Below are 18,235 nucleotides of genomic sequence, written 5' to 3'. Positions count from 1 at the left end.
CTGCCAAAGGTACTGGTAAGTGGGCAGCTCGTGTGTATGACCTTGCTGTGGAGTTAATCTGTTGCTATATCCAGGGCCAGTTAGGAATTTGCCTGCAAGCAAATTAGGTCCAGTACATACCCAATGCCTATACCAGAGCCTACCATAATCTACAATCAATAAAGTTGTGGCCATTTTAATTCCAATATGTTGTCATGTCTTTGATTGCTGCTCTTATCACCTATTTCCCCATCGGGTTTCAGGGGGCTTACTGTGCTTGGGCCCGCAACTAGGAGTGACCAAAAGCTCTCCGCTAGGGAAGTGAAGGCGGCAGTTCACTGAAGTTCACTGACTCTGCCTTCCTCAGGAACTCATCACCACCTCACAGTGTTCTGGAGAGTTCCCAAACCTCTGGATCAGGTTATCAAGCGCATGGGGGGGGGGCTGTATGGAGAGGTGAAATCAGAATAACTCACTTCCCCCCTTCCACTCCAAAAGATCATCCGGGGTGATTTCTTCTGCACAACTTTGAATCCAAACCAATGTTCTATAAAGCTTTGATTGCTTCTTGAAAATGGGTATAGAGACTGAGTTTAGTTTTTAATATAAAACAAAGAACTGTGTCCTGAAACATGAACTTGCATACCATGTTTCATTCTGATATCTCAGTTTCCAGGGCATGTGACACATTGCAGTTTATCTTGCATTCTTTATTCCCTTTCAATATGTGAGGAGGTCAAGCAAGTATTTAAATTTCAAATGGATTTTTTTTATGCAAACATAGTACTATGTTACATTATATTCTCAATCTTCAAGTCAGATCTCACTATTATGTCTTTCCTGTCCCCTCTAAAAATGTGCAGTGATGCGCTGCTATTCAACAGAGCTATTCAAATTTAATATGTAAAATTTCATTCAAATCATACTTATTGCTGCAATCAAAGACCAGCTCCAAGAAAACAAAATAAGCACATAAAACTTAATATGCAAAACTGTACTCTAAGTGTACCTACATTCCAATATCTCAAAGTTCAACCAAGCTATTGCATGAAAAGAGAGTCATACATAGCACCAAATGGTGCAGATGAACAAAAGGCCTCACTTGGCTCAGTTACGTAATACAAATCTTTTCAGAAACTATTACGTTTTTAAAACTCTTAGAATTTCTTGTGGAAAGATAAGGGGTAAATATTTGATGCTGGTAGGAAAAGGAAAGACATTTTGCCCACAGAGATCTCATCTCCTGCATTTCTTAAGATTGATTGCAATCTTTCCTCCAGCAAAGAAAGCAGTGAAGCAACTGTGACATGTCTGTTTTCACCCTCAGCAAGTACAGTCCTCCTCAGCCCCAATAAATCTCTTAAAAACCATGAAGACTCTGCCAGACAGGGCACCAAGAAATGAAAACACAGATTAAAATTCACAACTCAAGGGCCTGTGGCTGGCATTACTGATGGGTTGGGTGAAGACACAAATTGTCATTTTAAAAACAACTAAAAAAAGAATTCTGTCACATATGACTTATTGCCATCTTCCACCTGATCCCATTTATATAGCTCATGCTGGCACTGATGGACACATAGCAGGCAAGTAGTTCTGGGCTTTCCATTACTTATTTCACTCACTATCCTTAATCATCAAGAGAAAACACATTTCACTCTTAGCAAAGAAGAACAGTTTTCCATGGTGTAATTTACTTTCTTATTTAAAATAACTCAAACTCCACGTTATGTGTACTTCTATGCATATGTAGGAAACAGAGTTATTCAGCAGAGAACTGGTGTGCACGGTGGTGGTAGGGTGTTGCTTAACAGTTTGCCGCCACTGTTTTGTGAACTTAAAAATCTCACCCAGATGCTTTTCTTCAACATGAAGACCCATATTTTTCCCATGTGGGTAGGAAAAGCAGGTTGGAAAAAGATATTTCAAGTGGACAATATCACCTAGTTTTCTGTTTCATGAAGTCTCTATTTGAACATAGGAAAGTTATTTAATTAATTAGTCCATTTCATACAGCACAATCCTAACCATGTCTACTCAAGAAATACGTCATATTTAATTCAGCAGGGCTTAGTCCTAGGAAAGAGGTTAGGATTGCAGCCAAACTGTTGTTCCCTGGGATCCATACAAAAATTTAAAAACAAATCAAATTAAAATAATAAAATTACCAAAAAACCAATTAAATAAAATGGCACTAAAACCCCACTGTTAACAGAAAGGGAAAACTAATAGATAGGAACACAGTAATACATCCAGAAAATAAGCCACAAATAGACCCATAAAGCAAGGCAAAAGGATCAGATTTAAGAAGTCTGTGACAATAAAAACATATATTCTTAGCACCAAAAAGACATTAAGGTAAGTACCAGGTGGGACTCTCTGTGGCAAGGACATTCCAGAAACCAGAGGTCACAAAAGAGAAGGCCCATTCTTTTTAAACCACTAGCCCTAACTCAGTTTGCAAGAGCACTCATAAAAGGGCTTCAGTTGATATAAGTAGGTGCATATTAGAAAATGTAGGCACAAGGGAATACGAGATCCTTCAGAAAAAAATGAATTTATTGCTACAGAGCTAATGAATCCTGAGGTATCAGTTACTTACATCAGATCATAAGAACATAAGAACCATGGAAAAAACTAATACTCAAAAATAGGTGTCAGGAACTTTCCTAAACTGTCCAGTATACCATGTTTACTTGACTCTTCGGATTATTCCTTCATATATGTTTTGTTCCATAGCAGGTCCTGGGCACTTGCTTACTAACAGGGGAAGGGCAAGGCACAAGGAGCACATTGCTGTGTGTAAAGTTGCAGAAGGAGTGTCACATTGACTCTGCCATGTCACAGAGCACTGAGCTCCCCACATCTCGTCCCTCCCCTCTCCCTCTTTGTAAGTGCCAGCAAACTGCTATGCTGGGAAAACAGGAAAGTGACATAGCCCTACCTGTGCTGCCTTACCGGCCGCTACTGCATTCATGTACTTTTTCAGGATAAGGCTATGAACTTGCAGAAATCAGGCATCTGTCTGTTTCAAAAGACTGTGGACTGTGTCTCCAGGAGTGAAGTCAAACCTATGAGTTAGCAGCATCAAAGTGACCTCCCCAGGGTTAAAGCCTGACCAGTGTGTATGGAGGTCCTGGGCTGTCCAGATGACAAGACCACCTCTTGGTCTCACTGAAATGGTATAAAGGAAAGCACAACAATACATTTGACACCAGCTTGGTTATAGAAGTTGCCAGAAGGAGGAATACAAGGTGCACAACCATCTTTGGGACTCCAGATTTTTGTAGGGTTTACTCCTTAGCCTTTACTTGTATCAAAGATATCCCAAAGGCTTTGGATCAGAGTTTTCCTTCTCCTAGATGGGCTACATTCCCAGGTTGGCAAGCTCCACCTGCCCAAATTAATGCTTAAATAACTACATCCCTGTTTGAGTATGCTTTATTTTCATAAAACTAAGTTCTACAAAAGTCAATGCTAAACTTTAAGTCAATCTAGGACACAGTCATGAAATTCTATTCCACGAAAAATGGATTTTATGTGCAGGTTCTAGGGAAATCCAATGTACGAAAGTCTGTTGGGAGGCGCTTACTGTGTAAAGAAAGAATTGTCCTTTACCGAGCAGCCCACAGGGGGATGTGGGAGTTTTGGGATCCAGTCTGTTTGTTGTATCCAGTTTCCCACCCCTGCTCTAGGCCTTGGACCATAAATTTTACTCATTGAGCCACAAACATTCACTAATTATTTTAATCAGCCCTGATTTTCATCTGTTGTTTCTTTAAAATAGAATACTTAAAATACAACAAACTATAATTATAGATCTCAATAATTTTACCAAAAAGGATTCCATTGTACTACTATATTTAACTTCCTACTTTTTCTAGTTTAATTTTAGTCTATTTGACTGGAAAGCAAGAACAACACTTCATCATGCCACAAAAATATGAAACTATAACAAAGAAATATGCTGCTCATCATTTTTCACCCTTCTACATTGAAAAATATCCTTAGTCTAAACAATGTGATTTATTTTTCTTTTGACATTCAAAACTCTTGAGACTGACATTTCTCTAAGATCTATAAGAGATGGTTTCAAAATACTTTAAAAAGTCATCAGCAACTTTGTTTATTTTATATTTTGTATTCTATCATCAATCATGCTAATTTCTCAATTCACAAGGGGTGAAAGGTTTTAATCCTCATTTCACCTTTCAAAATTCAGTAATCTAAATGATCAGCGGATGACTAAAGTATTTTATCCATTATTAGAATTTTTATTGTTTATTTGTATTTATGGATCTATACCTTACCTTCTGTAAAAACCCAAGGAGGCTCATAACATAATAAAAAACAACAAAGGGCATAAAACACTTTTAAAAGACTATAAAACATTTCAGGTAAACAAAGGATATACAACAGTTCAGTCCATCAAAGCTATAAAAAAACTCTCACACGAAAGCCTTAAAATACTTTTTAAACTAGAAAAGTTTGCAAGATTTGATAAAATGTATATTAAAATCGAGTTCTAAAATGTCCTTGATTAATTATAACTATCATATTTCTACCTGTCTTACAGTGCAATCCTATTCATGTCTACTCAAAAGTTAGTAGTTAGTAGTTCAATGTGTGCGTGTGTGTATTTTATGAATATTATATTTCTTGAAATATCATAAAAGGATAAGGTAATTGGTATTCAACAATTCTGAATGACTTCAACCTAAAATCTGACACCTTTCATAGTAAGACACAGGTAGCTTTCTGAATAAACTAAACAAGAATTATGAATATTGCAAGGGTCTGACACACACATATATAATGCATACTTGAATTAAGGGTACATGACACATGTTACTGTTATTACTTCTGCAAGTGGTTCTTTTTCTGTGTTGATTTGCTAATTAACTGGATTGCTGGATAGGTGTCACCCCCCCCCCCCAAAGATCAGCTAACGTGGAACACCAAAACATGGAGACATTTGTGTGGTGTGAATTTAACAAACAGCTCCAATAATAACTGACACTTTTAGCTGCCCCAGTTCTACTTGGCAATCCTTTGTTGATTCTTAGTACAGTCGCACCTTTAGAAATCGAAAGAAATCCATTCTGGAAGTCCATTCAACTTCCAAAATGTTCAGAAACAAAATGTTCAGAAACATTTCCAAAATGTTCAGAAACTTCTGCAGGAAGCTCCTGCATCCAATCAGAAGCTGCGGAAGTGCCATCAGATGTTTGGCTTCCAAAAATAGTTTGCAAACTGGAACAGTCATTTCCAGGTTTGCGGCGTTTGGGAGCCAAAACGTTCAGAACTAAGCTGTTCGGAAACCAAGGTACGACTGTAACCATGATCTGCCACTTAGTTGCAAATATCCAGGTCATCCTCCAGCCTGGGAAGTTTTGGGTTTCTCTGGCAGTTTTAGAAAATATATTATCATGTTGATAACATTGTTGGCACTATATATGACGCAATAAATATTGCTTATAATGTGGCTTAAATCAACTGTCAAAGATGTGGACTTACTACTGTAATTGGCTTCATGTTTATAAATCTACTACAGTGCTGAGAAATAGAAAAGGGCAGCCTGATAGGACTACTGGTATAGTAAAAGGAAGATTGAAATGGACATTTTCCAAAAGAAGCATGGATCTTTTCCAAAGATAATCATTTCAAACAGTCAGGACAATTCATAAGAGATACTGTTGGTCATTAAAGAAAATTGGAGATGCTGAAAGCTGCCACCTGCCCCAATTTATACACAACTGGAATGCTGCCAACCGTGCGCTTCAGCATATAAAACAACTTGTGGAGAAAGCATGAGCAAAATACCACTCAACTAAATTATGATTAGTTACTCACATCTAATCAGATTTAACTGACACTTGTATTATTGTTGTCTTGTGATTAACTGTAACATCTCACTGAAGAGCTTAGCTCTGCAAGTGATAGCTTTCTTCAATCGCCAGTGAAATGTTATTCCCTGAGCTGGATCAGACCTAAGTAAGCTTATGTGTACAGCCATGAAAAGACTGTAGTGGATTTTTATGTATGCTTACCAACAGCTATTGTTAAACACAAATCATTAAGTCTAGTAGGAATTTCACCTTCACTATAAAGTTAAAGTTGGTATGTAAGAGATCAGTTCGTTTTAGTTTGGTTGCTTCTTATGTATGATGTAAGCCACTTAACAATTACAATTCACATTAGGGCTTTAGGGATGGATAGTGTAACTTTTCTCCCTGTTTGTTAATGGATATCGCTCTTCCCATATTATACATGGGAATTTGAAGTACAAACAGCATGCTCCATTACTGATAATGCCATTTTTCTGTGAAAAGTCCCACATGAGACGATAGGAATATAATTCCTTAAAATTACGAAGATCAGAAACTCTCAAAAGATCAGCTGCAATCATGGCTTTTTAGAAATCATGTCATTTTTCCTTTACACCTTTAAATTATTTTGCTCTCCCTGCATTTATTTGCACTTAACTCTGTGAAGTATTTGGGGATACAGATCATGAAGAAGACAAAGGAGACAAAAATAATATTATTTTATTTTCAAAACCAAATGCTACTTATTCTCTACAACATACTATTTTAGCAATTAAATATTTGTGAAAAGGGCTTAATGGAGAAAACAGCACTCATATTTATATAAACCTGGGTTATGTCAGTATAGATTGTGTGCCATTCATTAGAGACTAATACTTTTAAAGCATTTGGAACTAGAAAGAAGGAAGGAAGGAAGGAAGGAAGGAAGGAAGGAAGGAAAGAAAGAAAGAAAGAAAGAAAGAAAGAAAGAAAGAAAGAAAGAAAGAAAGAAAGAAGTGTCCTAGGAGTGTAACTGAGTGTGTTGAATTTGGGCACTTGGGATAGCTCAGTCAATAGAGAAGGAGACTCTGAATTTTAGGTTTAAGCCCCACGTTCAGAAAAAGGGCTGGAGTAGATAACCCTTATGGTCCCTACCAACTCTATGATTCTATACATTCTGAACCTTGACAGAACATTTAAAACAATGATAGAGTATATGGCATCCACAATACATCATGGCTAGATAACATGTAGCTTGGATTTACAAGTTATACTATCTATAAAAATATATATTTTACATCTTTCCACAACATCTAACATGATTCAAAGGAAATAAATCTCTTTATAGGGAGATACTGCTAGTTCAACGTGACCCGGAAGTGTCTGCGGACAGCGCTGGCTCCTGGCCTCCAGAGTGAGATGAGCTCACAACCCTAGAGTCTGTCAAGACTGGCCTGTACAGGCAGGGGTACCTTTACTTTTACTTTACTGCTAGTTCACAGTACAGCGAAAGCTACTAAAAGCTATGACTTGCTTGACCAAAAAACTACCACGACCAGAATGTGTGTTTTATTTAAATGTAAAATTACAAGCCCTTATTATTGGTGGTTAACACATAAACACACATAGATATTGCTGTGGACTCTAATTTAAACTGGAGTGGGAAGCAATGAGTCAACTAAATTAAAAACCAAACCATTGCTGCTATCATAGTTTTCCTGAACAAAAAATATTTTGTGTGTTTAGCATCAGAACAACAGAAGCAAACTCTATTTTAGTTCTGCAGTTGATATCATGCCATGATTTAAGTGACTTTAAAATTAGTTTAAAATCACTAAAATCATAGGTAAAGGTGAAGGTTAATAACTCCTGGACAGTTAAGTCCAGTCAAAGGCGACTATGGGGTACAGCGCTCATCTCGCTTTCAGGCTGCGGGAGCCGGTGTTTGTCCACAGACAGCTTTCTTGGTCATGTGGCCAGCATGACTAAACTGCTTCTGGCAGGCGCAACTGAGCACCATGATGAAGCCAGAGAGCACAGAAACACCGTTTACCTTCCCGCCACAGTAGTACCTATTTATCTACTTGCATTGGTGTGCTTTCAAACTGCTAAGTTGGCAGAAGCTGGCACAGAGCAATGGGAGTTCACCCCGCCGTGCGGATTCAAACTGCTGACCTTCCGATCAGCAAGCCAGGAGGCTCAGTGGTTTAGACCATAGGACCATCCACTCCCTTAAATCATAGCACCATCTACAGGGGAGAAAAATGAAGTTTGTTTCTGCTGCCCTGATGCAAAAGACATTGGGTACTCTCTAATGCTAGTCCTATTTAGAGTACACTCAGGGAAGTTAATGGATATGACTTAAATCCATATAGTCTGAGTAGGACTTAGCTGGATTTTACCCATTAGTTTAGAAATAAATACTATTTTGTTGTAAAAGATATATATATATATATATATATATATATATATATATATATATATTAATGAGCAACCGCAAATGCTTACATGCCTGGCTCCATACATATCATATATATATAAAATAAAAAGCAATACAGGATATTTTGCTGCTGCCCACTTCATCTGCATTAGATTGGATCCACATGAAGCTGTATTTAAGCCTGTCTTCAAGGCTGTTAAACTTTCCCCCTTAGTTTCTGCCAACATCTATCTGAAAAAATAAAAATCTAATTCTCAGCATTTGCACTGATATATTCTAAAATGCTGATTCCCTTACAAAGCAGCATTCATGACCAGGGGACCACCAAAACTAAGGAAGAATGTGTTGCTCAGGCAAGACTCAACCGCAGCACAAAGTCCTATTGTACACAGGAGCCTCCAATAACCAGGACACTCCTATCAGCCCAGAGCCTTAGGGTATGTCAATATCTAGTCAGATGCTTCAACCTGCTGTTTGATATATCCTCTCACAGGGCAGCTATACAGTAGTTCCCAATACAAGGGAATTAGTACACAAGGTATAACACTTGAACCTCCAAGATGCCTCCAGTCACATGAAATAATATGTCTGAACTGGGAGCCATACTATGAGGTGACATGTAAGACTCTCAATTAATAATGCAAATATTGTTTTTTCTTTCTTTAATTATATTTATAACTCTATCTGCACCCTAGTATCTGGTGGGGAGCAACAAAACCACATACAGGGCAATAGCATCATGTGTGATGGTTGCAGCAAAATCAGATATAGCCAAAATATCTGGCTGATGCCTGGCAATAGGGGGAGGGGAGCCCTGCACAGAGTCCCTCCCTGTGTCTCTGCTGCCTCCCCTCCCTGCTCCACAATTGCTTTCCCTCCCCTCCTGGGTATTGAGGCAAGGGGGAGTGTGGAGGGTCAACTTGGATCCCTCAGGAAACAGCAGCAGGGGAGAGATAAAGGTGGAAGATAGGAGGAGGCAACAGGCAGACAGAGAAAGACAGGGACAGAATAAAATGGGTGGGATGGATCTGGGATGGAGCTGCAGGTTCTGTCTGGAGCCAAGTGCCTATGACTGAATTCAAGTCAAATGTGTGTGTTTAACTTGCACCCTGCTTCCCTACTAATGATCTAAAAAAACATATAAATCACTTATAAACAGATGTTAGCCAAAGTCAGATTTACTCTCAACCTGTGGGTATGATCAGGGGTGATAACTGTGTGTCATTATTCCAAATAGAGCCTACTCATTAACAGCAGAATAATATGGAAATAATATTATTTCTCTCTAACATGTTGATAGGAATTTCCAAAAGACAATTTTTGCTGACAACAAGGAACATTAAGTTCCTTCCATAGCTTTGTATTCTTAATAAAGTTTTCCATTTATGAATAATGAAACAACTATGATAACATTGTTTTTCAGTAATTCTTTCCTCATTTTTTCCTGTTTAATTTTGAATCATAATTATAAATTATATAGGTTATATCTCTAATATACTAACAGCCTATTTTCAAATTGTCTCCTTAGACTCTTAGTATCATTTTTGCAGCACAATTCTAACTATATTTACTGAAAAGCAAATCCTACTGAGTTCATTCAGTGATTCCTACTTCCTAATAAGTGTGCTTCCGAATGCAGACTTAACTGCCAAAATAAGAACAATACTGAATTTCAGCATTGTAAAGAAACGTTAAGAGTTTCTTTCAAGAGCTGCTAAATCCTACAAATGCTAAAATATTCTTCAAAATAAAGTGGCCACTTAAAAGGGGCGGGACCCCGACAATATACCATTACAGACTATTGACTAAAAGGGAAAGTCACCATGATTAAAATGGAGCAATTCACTTTGAACTAACTCTAGTTGACTCATCTAATGTGCCTAAGGATTGTCTGTGGCAAGCCTAGAGGAAATCTTTTGTGCTTCAGTTAGCAATAAAGCTTGCAAATCATTATTCTTCTAAAAGACTAGCACTGATAACCAAAGATACCAGCAGTGTTTGGGGTTTTCTGTTGCACTTTAGCCCCTGCTAGACAAACATACTACTTTAAATTCAGTGTTAATACTAAGGCTTTTTACAAAGCATTCATTCAGTCCATATCTGGTTTTATAACGTACTGTGTCCATCCATCATTTATCATTAGGAATATTACAATTTTGTAAGAGTATGTATGATTGTTTAAACATTCTCCAAATATAATCAATAAAAATAAAAGCAATTCATGAATGACTCACGCAGCTTGCAAATCCACTGAAGACCATTATTATTATAAATCAAATCTTCAGACCAACAGTTCTCTTTGTTGTTTCAAAGGGTTAGGCCACACGGCAAGTGTATTATGTTTTTGTGTTAGTAACATATTGCTGGGTATTTCCACAAAACCTAACAGATGTTTTGTAATCCTTTGGTGGCAGAACACTGGTGGGATTAGGAAGACCTTGTGAATCTTGTTCTCCTTGCTCTGCACTGATGAACATGTAACTTCCATTACAAGTGTGCAGCTTGATGTCTGCATATCTGACTGCTACACATACTGCAACCAACCACTGAATAGTCTATAAACTTTGCTAGGGAAATGATTGAAGTTATTTATGAGGCCATTTTATGTCATATTTCTGCAGGTTAGTCATATTGTCACTTTTCTCATATCTACACTTTTAGTGAACACAATTGATTGTTTCTCTGTGGAATAGGCTCCCCCTTTCTAAGAAAAACAGCAAACTGATGACCATAAAATTGGGTTAAAAGACTTACTGTATACATGCTTGGTTGACAATATCTGGAATTAAAAATAAACCATGCATAGAAAAATGTAATAAATGAATAAAAATGTATATTCTGGGTAATTTAAGCTCTAAGTGCAACTTTTGGTCATGGAATCCAAATAGCTGAAGCCATCTTATGTATGCTTCCCAAATGGAATAACATCAAGGTTCCAGGACTCTAATGATACACAAGCTGCTCAGTCTGAAAGACCTAAACTCACAGATTTATTTCACACAAACTTAAAAGCCACAGATAGACTCCATGGAAAACTACTGCAACATTAATGTTGGAGTTGGTCTGATTTTCCCCCCAGCAAAATATAGGGTTTCTTTTTCACATAACATAAAGTCTTCAACCAGCTTAAGCTTTCTAATAAATTGCCAACTCTGAAACAGTATATCTTTTATTATGCTGCTTGTTACTTTACTAAGACAGGAAATTAAAGCAATAAAACACTTTCAAAACGATAGGGCGCACTCAAGCAGTCAATTTTCTTATGTTACAGTAGTATTCTTCAAAAGGCCTTTTATGATACTAATATTAAATCCTTTGAAGTCTGAAGAATCTGTTGAGGGTGCTGAATTCATGATATAAAACTCAAAATATTGCATCCACTTATGCATTTATTAAAAACTGAGTATATGGCAACAAATGTTTAAAAATTAAAACACGACACTAAATTGATGTTATTAATGTATCTGAGGTTCACACAGGAAAGGACAGCATGGAAAGAAACACTACCTATTCAATGCTCAGGGAAAATCTATTTTGCTTTTGTATCACTTTACATTACCAAATGCACACCAGGTGTGATCATAGATACAAAAGGCTGGTGCAAAAGGCTGAAGCACAAACATTATAATGGTCACTTATGCAAAATGATCACAAAAAGGAAATTGAATCAAGCTTAGAAAGCTATTCATTCCTTTTAACCCCTCTAGAACAAGGTCAGACTAGTGGTTCTGTTTAATGGCATGAACACTATTTCAACAACCTGATAAAAAGCATGTGGTAGGAAAACAAAGCAAAAGTCAGGTCCCATTCCCTGAAACCAAATGCTACAGCAGTTTTTGAGGCACACAGTTGTGGTGAAACTCATTAAACTGAGCATTTATAAAATATTTTGGCATAGATATACATCAGGAACCGCAGAATAAACTATCAGTAGCAGATCCTAGTTCTTATATCTGTTTATTTCAGTTTTATATCTAGTACCCAAATGGGGGGGAAATAAATCTACCTGCAAAAGTTATTTCAGTCAGGTCATTATTAGAACATGTTAGTGAAGAGAGTTTTTTGAAATGGTACTTCATTCTCTATAGACCAATGATGCTGACAGCTTAACATTCTTTTCTTTACTACTCTGGAATTTGTAGAAAAATTATTTGTCATCACGCTGGCCTCAGCAGCCCTATGCACCTGTTTCACACATACAAGACACATTCATGTCCAGGTGGAATAAGGTTGCACTTTGAACCTCACACCTGATGGTGGAAATTGCATTCAAACATAGCTATGCATAAGTGCTAGACAGTGCATGAAGGGGTTAAGGCCAGAGAGGTCCGCTCCTAGACTCTGCAAGTCACAACTTCTCTTCTCTGTGAGGGAAGAAGTGAAGCTGCTTCTGTTTACTTCCCTCCCTCTCTCAGCACCACGTAACTGACCAAAGAAGATGTGCCTAAGCTTTGCTCCAAGCTTAGAGCACGTGCTTGAAGCGATCTTTCTGTATTTTCTACCCAAGAGTAGAACTTCCCAAAAGTGGAACTTCCAGACCAGGCCCAAACACAGACCCACTCAACACAGATCGCAGTGATCCAGAGCTGAGGTTACCAATGTATGGACTGCAGTAGCCAAGTTATTCCAGTACAGATACAGACACGGCTACCATGCCAGGCAAAGCTGGTAAAAAGCACTCCTAGCCACAGAGGCCACCATGGCCTCTAATGACAAGGATACATCCAGAAGGACCTCCAAGCTACGGACCTCCTCCCAAGCCATGCACCTGCCCCATGTAGAACAGGCAGCAGGTCTATCTTCTTGAACACATGAGCCATCTACCCATAAATTCTCCATCTTCCCAGAGTTTAAAAGTTTACTGTCCCTCATCCAGACCACCACTACATTAAGGCACCAATCCAGCATTTGCACAGTTCTCCTGATGCAGATATTTTAGAGAAATGGAGCTGAATGTCCTCAGCATACAGATGTCACTATGCTCTACTCCCTGCAGCTTCATGTGGATGTTAAATAACACGGGGTGGGGGGATACTGCCCTTCAGTACCCCATAGCACAGTTTGAAAACCAGAACACACCAACAATTTCCAAACTCTAAGTTTGCTACATCTTAAAGTGAATTAGAAAATTATAAGCATTTAATGGCCTTCAAGAAAAATTAAACAAACAAACAAACAAACAAACAAACATACAACCAGAACAGTGTTACAATTATCTACTCAGTTAAGGTAATAAGCAGTACCAAGAGTTCAAGGAAAGGATATCTTTAGGGAAGGCATTCTGCTGCTTCCTTGTGTCCAGTTTTACAAAATTCAAAGTGGGTAGAAACAGAGATCCCACTGAAGTCCATATGTGGCTTTAATGCCAAGCTTCCTCTTGGATAAACAAAGTACGAACACACTTAAAGGCATACAACATAGGATAAATGGAAATAAAATGTCTTAATGGGAAGGAGGTTGAACAGAGGTCACATACACAATAGTGCTGACACTGAACATTTCAAGAATCTTAAACATTAAACTGAACTAAGTTTATTTGCTGTTTAGATTCCTCACTTTAATATCATTTGGTCCCACATTACATTATTTTATCCTATTTAAACAATAATTTAATAATTATCAGAAAATGCTTTCAGCCCTTCTGGGCCTTATCAAGAGAAAAACTAATCTGAAGTGCTTTAGAAACTTAGTGCATCATCAGATTTAACATAAGCAGAGTTTTCTTTTCACATTAAATTAACTTACAATTCAGAACTGTTGCATTTATTGGTCTTTGTAATCCCTAACCTCCTCAACGTTTTGCTAGATGGATGAATATGAAAAAGGCATCAACAGCTTTAGGGTGTGATGCAGAAATAAGAGATAATGAAAACTAGAATTAAATTCATGGGCTCCATTTGTTTTCTCTGCATGCTTAATAGAGCCTCCCATTGTTAAAGACTCTGTAAGTAATCATTGATTTTAGACTGTTTAAAATTAAGAGAGGAACTGCAGATTTAAAAGATAGAAATGCTAGACATACACATTATACAAGTACTACTTGCTAGAGCTAGTTTCTCTCAGTTGTTGTAATGTGTGCAAGCAAACACTAGCAGAAGTTGCTGCTCAGCTAGTTTTCATTTTGTACCTTCTGTGTTTTGGTAGCATTTTCGTAGAGCTCATTGTAGTTTCACGATTAAAGCACTGACTCTACTTCACAGCAACCTGTGTACAGTAATGGACTTCACCCTTTCCACTGGCATAAGAAAGTACAGTGGTACCTTGGTTCCCAAACATAATCAGTTCCGGAAGTCTGTTCCAAAACCAAAGCATTCTAAAACAAAGGCGTGCTTTCCCATAGAATGTAATGCTAAATGGATTAATCTATCCCAGGCTTTTAAAAACAACCCCTAAAACAGCAGTTTAACATGAATTTTACTATCTAACAAGACCATTGATCCATAAAATGAAAGCATTAATCAGTGTACTGTACTATAAAATAAATAAGACAGTATTGTAGATGATAAAAATTTATTTTTTTCTTTCTTTCGTGCACTGATGATAGTCATTGTTTGGATGGGGGACTTTTATCCATTTCTGCAGTCACACAATCAATCAATCAATCAATCAATCAATCAGTAGCTGAACTGGGTTCCAAGCAGTCATAAAAACAAGTCACAAAAACAAAGTCACAAGCCACAGTCACAAAAATGAAGTCACAAGCCACAGTTACAAGTCAGTCCCATAAAACGAAGAACAAGTCACAGCAAAAAAAAGCAAAAAAGCCACACAAACAAAAACGCAAAAACTAGCAAAAGCAAAAGCTCCAAATATCACCTCTGTGTTGCGTCGGTGCTCAGGACTCAACAGCCAACAGACTCAACAGTAAGCCTCTGATTAGCAGTGGGGGACTCAATTTACAAACTGAACACACTCAACAGGAAGCAGAACATGTTCTGCTTTCAAGGCAAAGTTCACAAACCAGAACACCTACTTCTCGGTTTGAAGTGCTCCAAGTTGTTCATAAACTAAGCTGTTCTAAAACCAAGGTACCACTGTAAAATAGAAAGGGAATCCCTTTTCCCAACATTGGGATTAAATGTGCTACCAATATTCTATACATGAGACACTCACGCTGGATCAGGACCAGTTCAAGTGCAGAACTTTGGCAGCACATATTTGTCTTTGCTGGAGAAGCTACCATACTAGTTCCCTTAAGATAAGTATCTTTAAGATGTTCAGTACACGTTCTCACAGACCATGGCTGGATCTAGACACATCAAAAAAACGTTTCAGGAAAACACATTGTAAAGCTCGTAATGGCAAATCACATGCTGAAGGATTGAACTCTACAGCGCCATTTGGTGTCACAGTGTTATAACAAATTTAAAACACATTTTATAGAAGTATAAATAACTGTAAATATGAAAAGAGACAAAATATTCTCTAATTTCCCCCCCTTGGTTAGATGTATTTTCTTTTTCTTTTGTATTTTCTTTTGTTGTGAATATGTATGTTTTCTAATTTGTACTTAATAAAAATATTTTAGATTTTTTTTAAAAACACTTAAAAAAAACAAACCTAATGTAGCTGAGTCCATAGTTTTCTGATTTCAAGCAGTCACCATGAATGCAATAGTTAGCCAACAATATAGCATAAAGAAGCATACATACCTTTTTCTTGATGGAAAATTATGGATATAAATCTTCATCAGACTAGCGGAGGAGCATTGTGGGATATGGCATCATTTGGTTTGAGTTTCTAAAGATGCCTCTATCAGTTTCATCCCAGGTTACTTCTTCGCCACGAAGAGATGACACTGAAAGGGTTAAAATGTGACCAATATTAACTTTTTATTTATAAACCAAACCTTTTTAGACATGTCACACACTGTCATACTAATCAAGGATTAACTGCATGACAAATCTGAACTTTTAACACCGAACTACACTGAAGTTGTGGGAGAGCAAGCAAAGGTCACAGCACTTTGTAAATGTAAAATTTTCAAACCATCACAGTGCTAAAATATATTCCTTATTTCTGTTACAGGTTTCCAGATAATTCAGATATAAACGGAACAAGGGGGGGGGGCTACAAGCAAGGTAGAATGTCCACTTTTTATAAAGAGACTATTGCTTTATTTATACAGGGAAATCTCTTTGGTCCCATCTTCTCAGTACTGGGGAAATGAAACAACAATGGTGTTCAAGGATCCCTGGTGAAAAATTGGCAGAAAGCTGATCCTCCAATTTATTTTTAAATTCATACTGAAAATGCAATGCTTGTTCCCAGAAAATAGCTGAAGAAATTCTTTATAAAATAGTAGTGAGCTGTGAACAGTAGTTTAAGTAAAACTGTAATAGAAATTAATGAAACAGAACCTATTAGTCTGCCATTAGGCTGGACTATTAAATTATCAATATTTATATAACCCAATTCTTCATGCATTTCCTCAGCACAAGCCTCATTGAATAGAACCTTTGAGAATTAGAGCTACAATGTACTTGATGAACATGACACCTGTGATTTCCTTTTCCAGAGTACTGAGCGTCTTCCATCGTTACGTATCATATGACATGCTGCAGCTAGACTGCTAAGTGGGACACCATATTGCATACACATATTACTAGTGCCGAAAGAATTGCATTTACTGTCAATTTGCTCCTGAACCAAGTTAAAGTCCTGCTGATGACTTTCAAGGCCCTACATAGCTTGGGACCAGGCTAAATCTCAAAGAACACTTCTCCTTTTACCTGCCTATTATGGTCATCAGAGTAAGACCTTGTGGTCATGCCACATCCTGCATATATTTATGAACAAAGGAACTTGAGTTCTCTGTTGTAGTAGCCACCTTGTAAAATGGTTTCACCCTGCTAGGTAGCAGGCATCAATACAAGTACTGATGTTTTGCTAACTAGTAAAAACGTATCTCTTTGCTCAGGCCTTCCTGAGCCTTTGATATGTAACACCAGTTTTGTTACTTAAATATGGCAGATGCAAATTTTTTAATGTGTTTTTTTACATACATGTTTATACAATGCATAAAAAATGAAGTCCCAAGCATGTGTGTAGAGCTGCCCTAAATCAGAACCCAATGTAGGATCCACTGCTGTGACATAACCAGGAAAGTTGGTCTAAATAATTATTTCCCATTTTAAGCAGAATAGAGAAATTAAGGTCTAGCACATGTGTGACTAATCTGCAGTGTGTATCCAACAAGAGGCATAGGTTGTGGACATGTGGCATCCATAAACAGAAGGCCCCAAAAACCTAGCCAGGTGTTCTGCTACCACCTTTAATAATTATTATAATTATATAATTATTAAATAATGGATTCCTGCTTAGTTTCCAGCATGTGCACTAATGTGGTACTCTCTTATGCTGTAGACATAATATTGGATATGCATATACTGTACGGTTGGCCACCAGTAGTCTTCCAAAAGTAAGAAGTTCCACAAAAGGGATGCTACAGTGGAGAAACCATCTTTTTTTGGTCACTGCCCAAATTTATAGCACATTACAGAAATATAGATGTGAAGTTACAAGAACATGGATTACTGTGGCAAGGCTATTCTAGTCAAGGAACAACCATAGCTGGCAAACCAGCACTGAAACAGGCACTCCTAGCCACTATGCTTTCCAATGCCCAGAGGGTGAATAACTCCATCCAGGGTAGACTCTCTCCCCACCTCTGAGACATGGGAATCACCCACCAAAATGCCTCCATCTTGTCATAAGTATTAGTTTACTGGTCCTTATCCAGCCAAAAAATCTGAGTGATGCATTCAACAGAATTCATCTCAGCTTTCAGCAAGGATATTGACTTTGTGCTATAATGCAGTTCATTTGATCAGCTTTTTAAGATTCTTTACATGCCCCAAGAGTTGTAACCTGCATGTGACAAGCTATAATCATAGAGATTTATAAACACACACAATTACAGAAAAAAATATTGTCATAGTTATTATAACAATATATACTGCACAATTATGAGTTTTGTTTATTAAGGTTTTTTATTTCATCAGTTGAT

At 37.5% G+C, this 18,235-nt stretch overlaps 1 protein-coding gene across 1 annotated transcript in view; it reads right to left on the bottom strand.

Moving 5' to 3' along the window:
* The window catches only part of TENM3 (teneurin transmembrane protein 3), a 1,235,569-nt gene that overhangs the window by 660,317 nt on the left and 557,017 nt on the right, over positions 1–18,235 (bottom strand). Inside the window, exon 4 of the mRNA XM_083456978.1 lies at positions 15,879–16,024. The gene's annotated coding sequence lies outside the window, so the exon portion shown is untranslated. The remainder of the gene's footprint in view (positions 1–15,878; positions 16,025–18,235) is intronic.

The sequence above is a fragment of the Podarcis tiliguerta genome (assembly GCF_965153285.1).
Source record: "Podarcis tiliguerta genome assembly, chromosome: 9".
Lineage (NCBI taxonomy): Eukaryota > Metazoa > Chordata > Lepidosauria > Squamata > Lacertidae > Podarcis > Podarcis tiliguerta.
The sequence above is the reverse complement of the archived record's forward strand: the minus strand, read 5'-3'. Positions and strand labels throughout refer to the sequence as shown.